Raw genomic sequence first — 11,218 nt, forward strand, 5'->3', positions numbered from 1 at the left:
AAAATCGTTGTTTTAGTAAAAGGAAATATTTTATTAAAATAACCAAATTTCTAGGTGATTCGATCACACCTAAAGATCGGTGGCGAATCCATATTTCGTTTTCAAAAGTCAATCTATGCTGCTTTTTTTATTCGAAAAATATTGGGTTTCGACAGTTAACATTGTTAATTATTTTTGGTTAAATTCAGGTTAATTATAATGCTATTTTTTTAATTACATAGCTATCAAGTGAGTATTTTTTTATTTTAAAATGTCACACCAACAAATTTAACAAAAAAAATGTTAATAGTTGTTCCTAAATTTTAAAATCTAAAAAATAGAGGGACTAAATTCTAGAAATAAAAAAATATTAATTAAATTCTAAATTTTAGAAAAGTACAAGGACTTATGGTATATTTTTACTTAATTTGAAGGGTTAATAACATATTTCCTCAAATTATGCTCGATATTTTAAATTGGTTACTGAACTTCAAAACATGTACATTATCGTATTAATCAAGTCATTCCTCAAGTTGGGCATTAAATATCAATTGAAATTTGACATATATAGAACATACTTAAAACATATGGACCAAATTGTAAACATATGTATTAAAGAAACAACTTGAATTTGAAGGGTTTAAAAAAAAAAGCCTTACTAAATTTTATTGATATTGTTTGTTTGTTTAACACATTTAATTCGCTAAGACTTGTTTAGAGCAACAGTTAGAACCTCAGTTTCATACATAGATAGCACGAGTTCAAAGATACTTTAGAATTTGTAATTTTTTTTAGTTACATAGCTATCAAGTGAGTGTTTTTTTATTTAAAAATTCCACATCAACAAAATTAATAAAAAAGGTTTAACAATGTTAATAATTGAATCTGAATTTTTGAAATCTAAAATATAGAGGAATTAAATTCCTAAAAATAAAAATATAGGGACTAAATTTTAAATTTATGAAGAGTACAAAGACTTATGACATATTTTAACCTTTATACTATAAAATATTTATTGTTAATATATTTGAAAATATTTTTCAATAATATTTGAATAATATTATTTAAAATTTAAAAGTTATTATTAAAATAAAATTGTAATATTGAATAATTTATTAAAATAATAAGTCCAATTTTTTTATTAAAATTAATTATATTAATCATTAATAATTTATTATGTTATTAAATATAAATAATTAAACATTTATGTTTAATATTAAAACTTATAATAATTATATTAATATTTTAGTATTTTAAATGTTTTTAAAAATAAAATTAAAACTAAAAAATTATTATTAATATTATAATATTAGGCTTTAAAATTACTTTATAAATGATTTTATGTTGAGTGAGTTATTTTCCATAAAATAAACACAGAAAAATATAGAAAATATTTTCTATAAATTATTTTTTTGTGAAATAAACATAATATATTACCAATAATATAATGACATAAAATATAATGTCATCTAATTATAGAACTTTCACCAATAATGAAAATCATATTATTATATTAGGGGTGAAATTAGAAAATTTTTTAGGAGACCGAAATTAAATTGTAATTTTTACGATAGAAAATATACAAATTTACCATTTTAATAAACTATATCTTTATAATTTTTAAAGAATTAAATCAAATTTTTATATTTTTAAGGAGAACAAAATGTAATTTTATTTTTTTAATTTAAAATTTTAAAAATTTTATATGAATTATATAAAAAAATATTCACTTTAGGGGCAATGGTGTCGCCCTAGTTTCGCCAGTGTACTATACATCTGAAAGTTGTGATGAAGACATGGGGATTCCAGCATTCGCCAAAGCTACTCGCATAGCTTCCATTGTGGTGAAGGCATTGCGATTCCATCGGTTGGACTTTTTGAGGAGGTTCAACCGAGTTTGGAATTTATTGAACTTCTTGTTCTCTGATACTTTTTTTCTATTTAACTTATTTGGCGTCATCCTGAAATTTAAGTAATCCCATTACATTATAACAAAGCAATTTACAACTAATGTTAGAATTTATAAAATAAATCTACAATATAACTTAATAAACCAGGATCTGCCGACATGTCAAATCATTAAGAATAAATCAAGAACAAAACTAGATGCGGAAGCGTACCTGAATCCATGGATTCCTTGAAACTTTTTGGAACTTGGGAATTTGATCTTCCAAATTAGCACACAAGAAACTTAGAGAATATCTGCTTTTTCTTTCCTAATGATGGGATATTAGAAAAGATATCTTGTGTCTAATTTGGGGACCATAACCCTAATATTTATAACCTTAGCATATTAGTTCCAATCAAATTCTAATTAGCCCATCATTAATTAGAATTTTATTAGAAGAGTATCTACACATATTTGACCCATACTTTATTTAATAATTAAAAGCCCAATAAAATTCTAGCCAAATTAGATCACTTTTAATTTGGGCTAAAGTATCATGATAGTAAATAATAACATGTAATTATCCTTATTATATATGTGATGTCCAAATTTTCCAACAATCTCCCACTTGGACCACATATATATACTAATTACTTTATAATTACATGTCATTATATAACCTTATGAGCTCAAAATTTTACTATCATATCTAAAAGGCATTACATACAATCTCATCCATTAATTATGTTAACATAGAACCAAGGCGACTTTCATTACAAATATCGTAACTAAATCCATCCATGATCACATATATTAACACAACCAAATGACATAGATCAAGTATGGATGTGTAGTATGGAAATTACATGCAACATGATCCAAACATGTCTATTTCCAACTGGTCCTCCTTAGTGAGATCAAATCGTACCAAAATCAGAGTGTGAATAAACCAAATAAACTTTATTTCTGCAGAAAATAAACTTATTATCTTTAAACTGAAATAACTAAAAATGTGTCTATAACATAAAAGCATTTAAAAATACAAACTCCCACTAAAACCAAATATCCTTTAAATGACATTACACCTATATGAGCAATGTGCTCTTATAAAATCTTAGGTGTAGTTCCTTAGTAAGCGGATCCGTAATTATGGAGTTTGTCCTAATATGCTTCATAAGGACGTAACCACTCTGAACTTTTACTTTAACAACCAGGAACTTAAAGTCTATGTGTTTTGACTTTAATGTGTCCTGTTGCTATTGGAATAAAAGACTGCAATTTGTTTTCACAATTTGCACCTTAGTGACAAAATCTTGTATCCATATTCCATCAAAATCGGAGTCTATATGCCTGATGATCTCAAACTAATTAGACCTCCAATATGTGAGCATGTAATTTTTTGTTCTTTGAAAATACCTTATAACCCTCTTGGATGCTATCTAATGGTCCAAACCAGGGTTGCTTAAAATATCTACCTAACATCCCAATAGTGTATACAAGATTCCAATGTATACAAACCTGAACATACATTAGACTTTCCACTGCTAAAATATAAAAAATCTAATGCATTTTTGTAATCTTAATATCATTCTTAGGGCATTGATTGAGGCTATACTTATTATTGACAAGCAGTATGTCATTAACATATAAAACCAAATATAAAACTTTAACATATAAAACCAAATATAAAACTTTACTCCCACTAAACTTATGGTATAAACGATTATAAACAAAATTCATCTCTAAACCGAATGAGATAATCATTTGGTAAATTTTGTAATATTATTGACGAGAAGTCTACTTAAGCCCATAGATGAAGTTCTTTAATTTGCAAATCATTACTTTTGTATCATCAGACACAAAGTTTTTTAATTGCACCATATAAATGTATGATCTATGTTACCATTGAGAAACCATTAACTTAATAGTCATCTGATATAGCTTAAAGTCAAAATATTCCACTAAAGTCATTATAACCCTTTCTCTAGTGGACCCTTTTAATGACATTCATTCTTGAAGTTGTTGAGTTTGTTCTTCTGGAACAATTACCTCATCTTGAATAGGGAGTTGTTTAACATCGTCTTATTGAGGTTCTAGATTCACTTCTTAATCAATGATAGGTATGAGAGTCTAAACATCATCAAAAGTCATAGTAGGAACTGAGTTAGAATCCAATTCCTCCTCAAAAGCAATGTTTCTAACCTTATTTCTCGCTCCAAACTCAACATCCTCAAAGAATGTAGCAATTCTTGTCTGAAAAATATTCCTAATTGTGGAATCATAAAATTCATAGCCCTTAGATTGCTCAGAATTTCCTTAACCCTTAACTTTACAGACATCAAAGAAGTCATAAGTGATGTCATTTCAACCTTATCATTTTTTTAGCAAAACGTTTCTCAATTTCATCAAGAAAACCTTGTCCTGAGTAATCTTTTCAGATTCTATGCCCTTAAAGGCTTCTAAAATGTTGTGCTTCATGATCATTAGACTCATGCAATTTAAACGATTCCACCTCTCAAACTCCCTTTTAACATAGGGGGTGCTTTCCGCAGTGAGAGGTGCGAGTAGTTCTTCCTTTAGTGCAAGGTCTATGTTCATATAGCCAAGCACTATAAGTGCCTTTTCCATTCATTAAAATTAGCCCCATTAAGTATGGGTATAGAATTTATATTAGCAGATATTGTGGCAGTAGAATATGAATTAGCTGAATATAGAACAAAAAATAAAATAAATAAAAATAAACTCACATCAATATTCATAGTAAACAATAAATTCAATATAATGGCTAATCCCATCTCAAGATACCAAACACTACATTAATGTCAAGTCTTTGGACAGTAATATTAACAGTAAACGGTACTCTTGTTGTAGCAATCAAATATTGACAATAAATTATGTCAAGCAATGAATTAATCTTTGGACTAACTTATTGCTTACATAAAATACCTTATAATTGTCACACATTTATCACCACAGATGTCGTTGTAATTCTGCCAAATATTAATTACCTTTGGGTAAATTAATAAACGCATTAATCACAAAAACATATAATCATCTTAATATTTCAAATAAACTAATCTACACAAAAGAGGTCACTTTGGCGGCATTTTGTTTCAACTAATTTATTTAAAGTATTAGAAATCCTTAATTAAAAGCCAAAATCTGAATTTATTTGTTCCAAAATATTTACCTTAATTTCATCTTTCAATCAAATTAAAAGATAAAACATAAATATATATTTATATTATTTTCTAAAACATTAAACCAATCAAAGCATGCATATTTTATATATTTATATAAACAAACAAAACATAGATATGAATCAATTTCTATATATATATATTTATATATATATTAAATGTCATATGGATTAAAATAATAATAATCACATGCCTTGCAAATACACAGGAACTGAATCACAATATTTTCAAATAAAACTTAAAAACGTAGGTATCAAATAATATTACCCAATTTTAATATGAAAATCACCCAATTTTTTTTTATTTTTTATTTAATATGAATTCAAGATAAAAAAACTTTAATATAAATCTTCAAAAAACAACATATATATCCGAAATATAAAACCCATGAAATTTCATGAATCAATTATTCAAATGAAGAACCTGAATTAATTCCCAATGATTCGATATGACGAGGCTCGGTGCCACTTGTTAGAATTTATAAAATAAATCTACAATATAACTTAATAAATCAGGATCTGTCATGTCAAATCATTAAGAATAAATCAAGAACAAAACTAGATGCGGAAGCGTACCTGAATCCATGGATTCCTTGAAACTTTCTGGAACTTGGGGATTTGATCTTCCAAATTAGCACACAAGAAACTCAGAGAATATCTGCTCTTTCTTTCCTAATGATGGGATATTAGAAAAGATATCTTGTGTCTAATTTGGGGACCATAACCCTAATATTTATAACCTTAGCATATTAGTTCTAATCAAATTCTAATTAGCCCATCATTAATTAGAATTTGATTAGAAGAGTATCTACACATATTTGACCCATACTTTATTTAATAATTAAAAGCCCAATAAAATTCTAGCCAAATTAGATCACTTTTAATTTGGGCTAAACTATCATGATAGTAAATAATAACATGTAATTATCCTTATTATATATGTGATGTCCAAATTTGCCAACAACTAACACTAGAACAGGGCTAAATTATGAAGAAATGCCGATTTTTAAAGAAATTTAACTGTTTAGGTCGATTTTTGTGATATTTACTAGAATATGTCGATTTTGGAGAGAGGACGAAAATCTAAACGCGTTTTTAGTTAAATATTAGTGCTTTTATCTTGCGTCTCAAGTCTACTTCATTTTCTACTCATATTTATATATTTTTTATTTCATTTTGCTTCAAGCTTTTTTTAATTAATATTTTTCACATATTAACTCATTTGATTAAATAGTTAGATAATTACGATTACATCCTTGAGTCTCAAGTTTCATTATTTTTATAAGCATATTAATGTATTTTTTATTTCATGTTGTTTCAAGTTTTTTTTTAATTTTTAAATTTTAATTAATTTTTTCATTAATAAATATATTATTTTTAAGTTTTTTATTTTTAATTAATAATTGTTTTATTTATAAAATCAAATAATTATTTCAATTATCATTATGTTATCAAATATTTCACATATATGTATTACACGACTATAAACATATCACGAGTGAAGTAAAAGTTAGTATTATATATTTTTGTATGTGTATTTGAAGTATTTCACATATAAGCGTAATGATATTTGAAATAATTAATTGAAATTTATATTTACTAAAAATAATGAAATTTATAATAATTATTTGTTTTTATAATTAAAACAGATATTAATTAAAAGGATGAATTAAAAACAAAAAACTTGTAAACATTATATGTATTAATTAAACACATTAATTAAAAATAATAAAAAAATCTTGAAACAATGTGAAATAAAAAATATATTAATATGCTTATAAAAATAATGGGACCTGTGACTTAAAGATGCAATTGCAATTATCTAATTGCACCATCTAACCAAAGAAGTTAATGTGTTAAAAATATTAATAAAAAAATTGAAGAAACATTAAATTAAAAAGACAAATGTGAATAAGAGAAGAATTGAATTTTGAACTCAATTATAAAAATATTAACATTTAACCATCCAACCAAATAAAATAATTTGTTAAAAAAGTCAAAAGATGGCTGAAAACACAACTAACAAAACACGTTTTCTTCTTCCCTCTTCAAAATCAACCTATTCCAATAAATATCATAGAAATAAAATTAAGATACAGTTTTATATCCTAAATAACTAAAGAAATGAATATATCCTGGAACTAGGAAAATAAGTCAAATATAGCACTTAATTTTAGGATTACACTAACTCAAAATATACATCCCACTAGAAAAATATGGCAAATATTTTTCCTTATTAGCTTCTTCTCTAATCAACCCTTTCCACAAGTAAAACTTTTATTGCTGGATTATTATTATTATTATTATTATTATTATTATTATTATTATTAATCATATTGTTGTATCCCAAAAATATATATGATTGAAGGGTGGTAGCATTTATTTTAGTCTTATAATACAAATGAACAAGTATCATTTATTTTATTCCAATACGCCATCAGAAACACAAGGCCAAGATAAGAAAAATAGTAATCAAATAGTTATTATTTACAAAACTGATGATAATCACTTTATATCGATTTTGTTGTTAGTGCAAAAAGACATAAGTTTGAGTATGCTGAAGCATATTATTCTTTTATTTAATGGTGGGGAGAGATTATGAGTAGTTTTAAGTATTGTATTAAAAACAAAGATTAGGAATCGTGATGCTACACTCATATGAAAGAAAGTAAATTAATATACATATCAGGAAGTATTTGGTTAAATTTTGCTATAAGTCCCTTTACTTTGCATAAATTTTGGATCTAATTTTTGTACTTTAATTTGATCAATTTTAGTCATTATATTTTTCAAAATTTGAAATTTCAGTCTTGACCAAATAGTAGAAATTAAAATTTGATATTAATCCTGTATTATGTTTAAAGTTGTAGAATTAATCTATGTTCTCCAATTAGATCCTTATTAGTCCTAATATTTTTTGAATTTCAAAATTTCAATCTAGGCACAAACGACCATCTTTAAATCTGTAAATTATTTTTCTAGTAATATGTAAAAATAACAAGCTAACATGGTATCATATATATGGTAATATGTGTCTTCAATATATTTTGAAAGTATGACTTTATTACCCCAAAATGCCGAAAATATTTTAAATTTACCAGATTAGGCTGATTTTTAGAATAATTACGGGAATAGGCCATTTTAGGGAAAACGGTTCCAACTGGAAGTGTTTTTAGGTGAAATGCAGAAAAACGCTTCCAGTTGGAAACGTTTATGGAAAACGTTTCCAGCTGGAAACATTTATGGAAAATGCATTCAGCTGGATGCGTTCCCCTCCCCCAGCGACTACTTTTCCAACGGCTAATTAAAGTAGTCGTTGCCCCCCTAACAGTAAAAAAATATATATATAAAACCCCCACCCTTACTCATTTCTCACAATACTCTCTCAAAATTCTCAAACCACTCTCAAAATTCTCTCTTAATTTTATTACTTAAATTCTATTTCTATCTAGATTATATTTTTATTAGAATTTTTATTAATATTTGTCTGAAAATATTTTTTTTATTAAAAATTAATTCATGTTCTATAATTAGCAATGATCGGTTCTCTAATCCATCATGATGACAAGCACATTTCCGTCAGTCAATTGCAAATGGTAAGAATATTTTTTTAATAAATGTTAATTTTTAAAATTTTTTATTTTATTGTTATATTTTAACTTTTTTTTATATTTTTTTCGTAAATAGGCGGGAGATCAAATTTTAAAATGCCATATTCATAATCTACCCGTTCTTCCATCACCGTTGATCAAATCGTACTTGAGAGATGTCGGTTTTTGGCACGTAGCCCTTGTAGATTGGGGGTGTAAGTTGGACCTGAAACTTGTAAGCGCGTTGGTGGAGAGGTGGAGACCTGAAACGCACACATTCCACCTTCCATACGACTAATGTACTATCACTCTAGAGGACATGCATTTACAGTTGGGGTTACCGGTGGATGGGTCGGTAGTCATCGGGTTTGTTCACACTGTTGCTTAAGGAGACATATGTGGTAAACTTTTGGGTTTGGTTTCAGAGACAATTTACGGAGGTCAGATCGAAATATATTGGTTATGAAGAAATTTCGTGGGGCTGGATAAGCATTCGACTGGAGTTGAAAGAGAACGACATGCTCAGGCGTACATCCTTCAGATCATTGAGGGTATCCTAATGTCGAACAAGTCTCAAACACTCGTCCATCTAAGGTGGTTGCTGAAACTCGTCGACTTTAGAGCAGCGGACAAACTCAGTTGAGGATTCACCGTGTTGGCAACATTGTATCGAGAGATGAGTCAGACGACACAACAACGAAAAATCAAAATTAGTGGTTGCATTCTACTACTACAATTATAGGTGCGGTACCAGTTTCCATTTTTACGTCCTCGAGCGAACTATCCGTATACATTCTCACTCATAATAAGGTGAATTTCATTAGATATTACCATAATAAAATTTATTTAAATTTAAATTATTATGCTAATAAGTTGTTTAAATAGGTGGAACCATGGGCCGAGTCACGTGAGATTACTGACTGAACTTCAAGATATATGACTTCTATTAGACCAATGATCAGAAGAGGAGGTATCTATTTATTTAAATTTGAGCTATATAATATTAACGTAGTCGATTTCATTTTTAGTAATATATATATAACACTAATGTTTTTATCATATTAATATAGTTTGAATGGACACCATACGAGGATCCGGCAATTCAAGAAGTCATTCCCGAGGAATTCTTTATGAATTTGAACACTTAACACGAAAGCCCCATTAGTAGTGTATGCTATCGTCGATATGCACGAGACAGATAGAGTGTTGCAACAATTTAGATTTTGACAATCGATTTTCGTGGCACCTCAAAACCTTGATGATCTGCATTCTATCAACTTACAAGGTCAGACAGATGAGAATTGGATGATATTTCACTCCCAACATATCAACCTGTGGAATAATTGGTATGATATCTTACTTATTCACGAACCTATTGTTGTTCTGGAGTTAGCAAGCGATCTAGAGTACAAGCCATGGTTTATGATCTATGACAAACCATATTTATACGGGAAAGACGAGGTGTCAACATCCCGATGCAAGTAGGCCACGACGGGCCCCTTTAAAACTAAATATTGCCAAGGATGGTCCATCATCAACATCCACACAAGAACCGACACCTATGGCTGCAACACCGATGCCCATACAACCCACTGGTCAATATGTACTGTCTTATTGTGGCACGTACTCTAACGTGATTGTTGCGATACGTGGGCCCTGTTTCTATTAATATAGATATTATAATCTATCAACTGTAAATTGATTATTTGTCAGCACATATATCTCAAAAAGTTATATAAAACAAAAAAAAATTGTTTCAACCCAACGACCAAACATAATAATTTTATTTTTGTAGAAAATGCACCGTATATACTTATTTCTAGACCTATCTATGGTCGGGCCACCCAACCTGGCCCAAAAGATCTTTCGAAAAGTAAGATGGTTTGGAAAAAAATATGCTCAAAAAATAGGTTTGGACAAAAAAATAAGGCCTGTTTAAAAGTTCAAATTTGACCCGTTTAGAAGTTGTTCATGGGTCGAGTTGGGTTGGGCCTATGTAAGGTATTTAAATCAATTTTTTAAGTTCAGATTTGATCAGATCCGGAAAATGATTTTTTTTATCCAAATCTGACCCAATTTAAAAAAAAGGTAAACCTGGGTTCGATCTAGCTCGCCTATATTTGATTTTTTCTATATTATTTTTTATTTTAAAATGATTTTTAAAAAATATATATAATACACTAAATACACTGATGGGCGTCAAAACCACTAAATATAAATTCTTACGATAAAATAACAGTAAATAGCAGTATAGAGTAGTAGGGTCAAATCCATAGGGACTGGCTGTCTAATTTCGTCTTTTTCCGTAACCAGAATCGCTGTCGCAATAACAGTCGTGCCCACGACCTGTGCGTAGCAATGTTGAAAAATAAAAATAGGGGGTTTAAATTGATAAAGATAATAATATAAGGAAATATGTAGTGTAATAAAATGAAAATAAAAACAGATTCGAAAATGTAAAAATAAATTTAAGAAAATAAAATAAATGGATAAATCAAATATTTTTAAGCTTAGCCTTAGCCTCGGTGTACTCCAATCTTGAATCGATCCTTAAAATAGGTT

This window comes from Gossypium hirsutum, chromosome A12 (genome assembly GCF_007990345.1).
Source record: "Gossypium hirsutum isolate 1008001.06 chromosome A12, Gossypium_hirsutum_v2.1, whole genome shotgun sequence".
Lineage (NCBI taxonomy): Eukaryota > Viridiplantae > Streptophyta > Magnoliopsida > Malvales > Malvaceae > Gossypium > Gossypium hirsutum.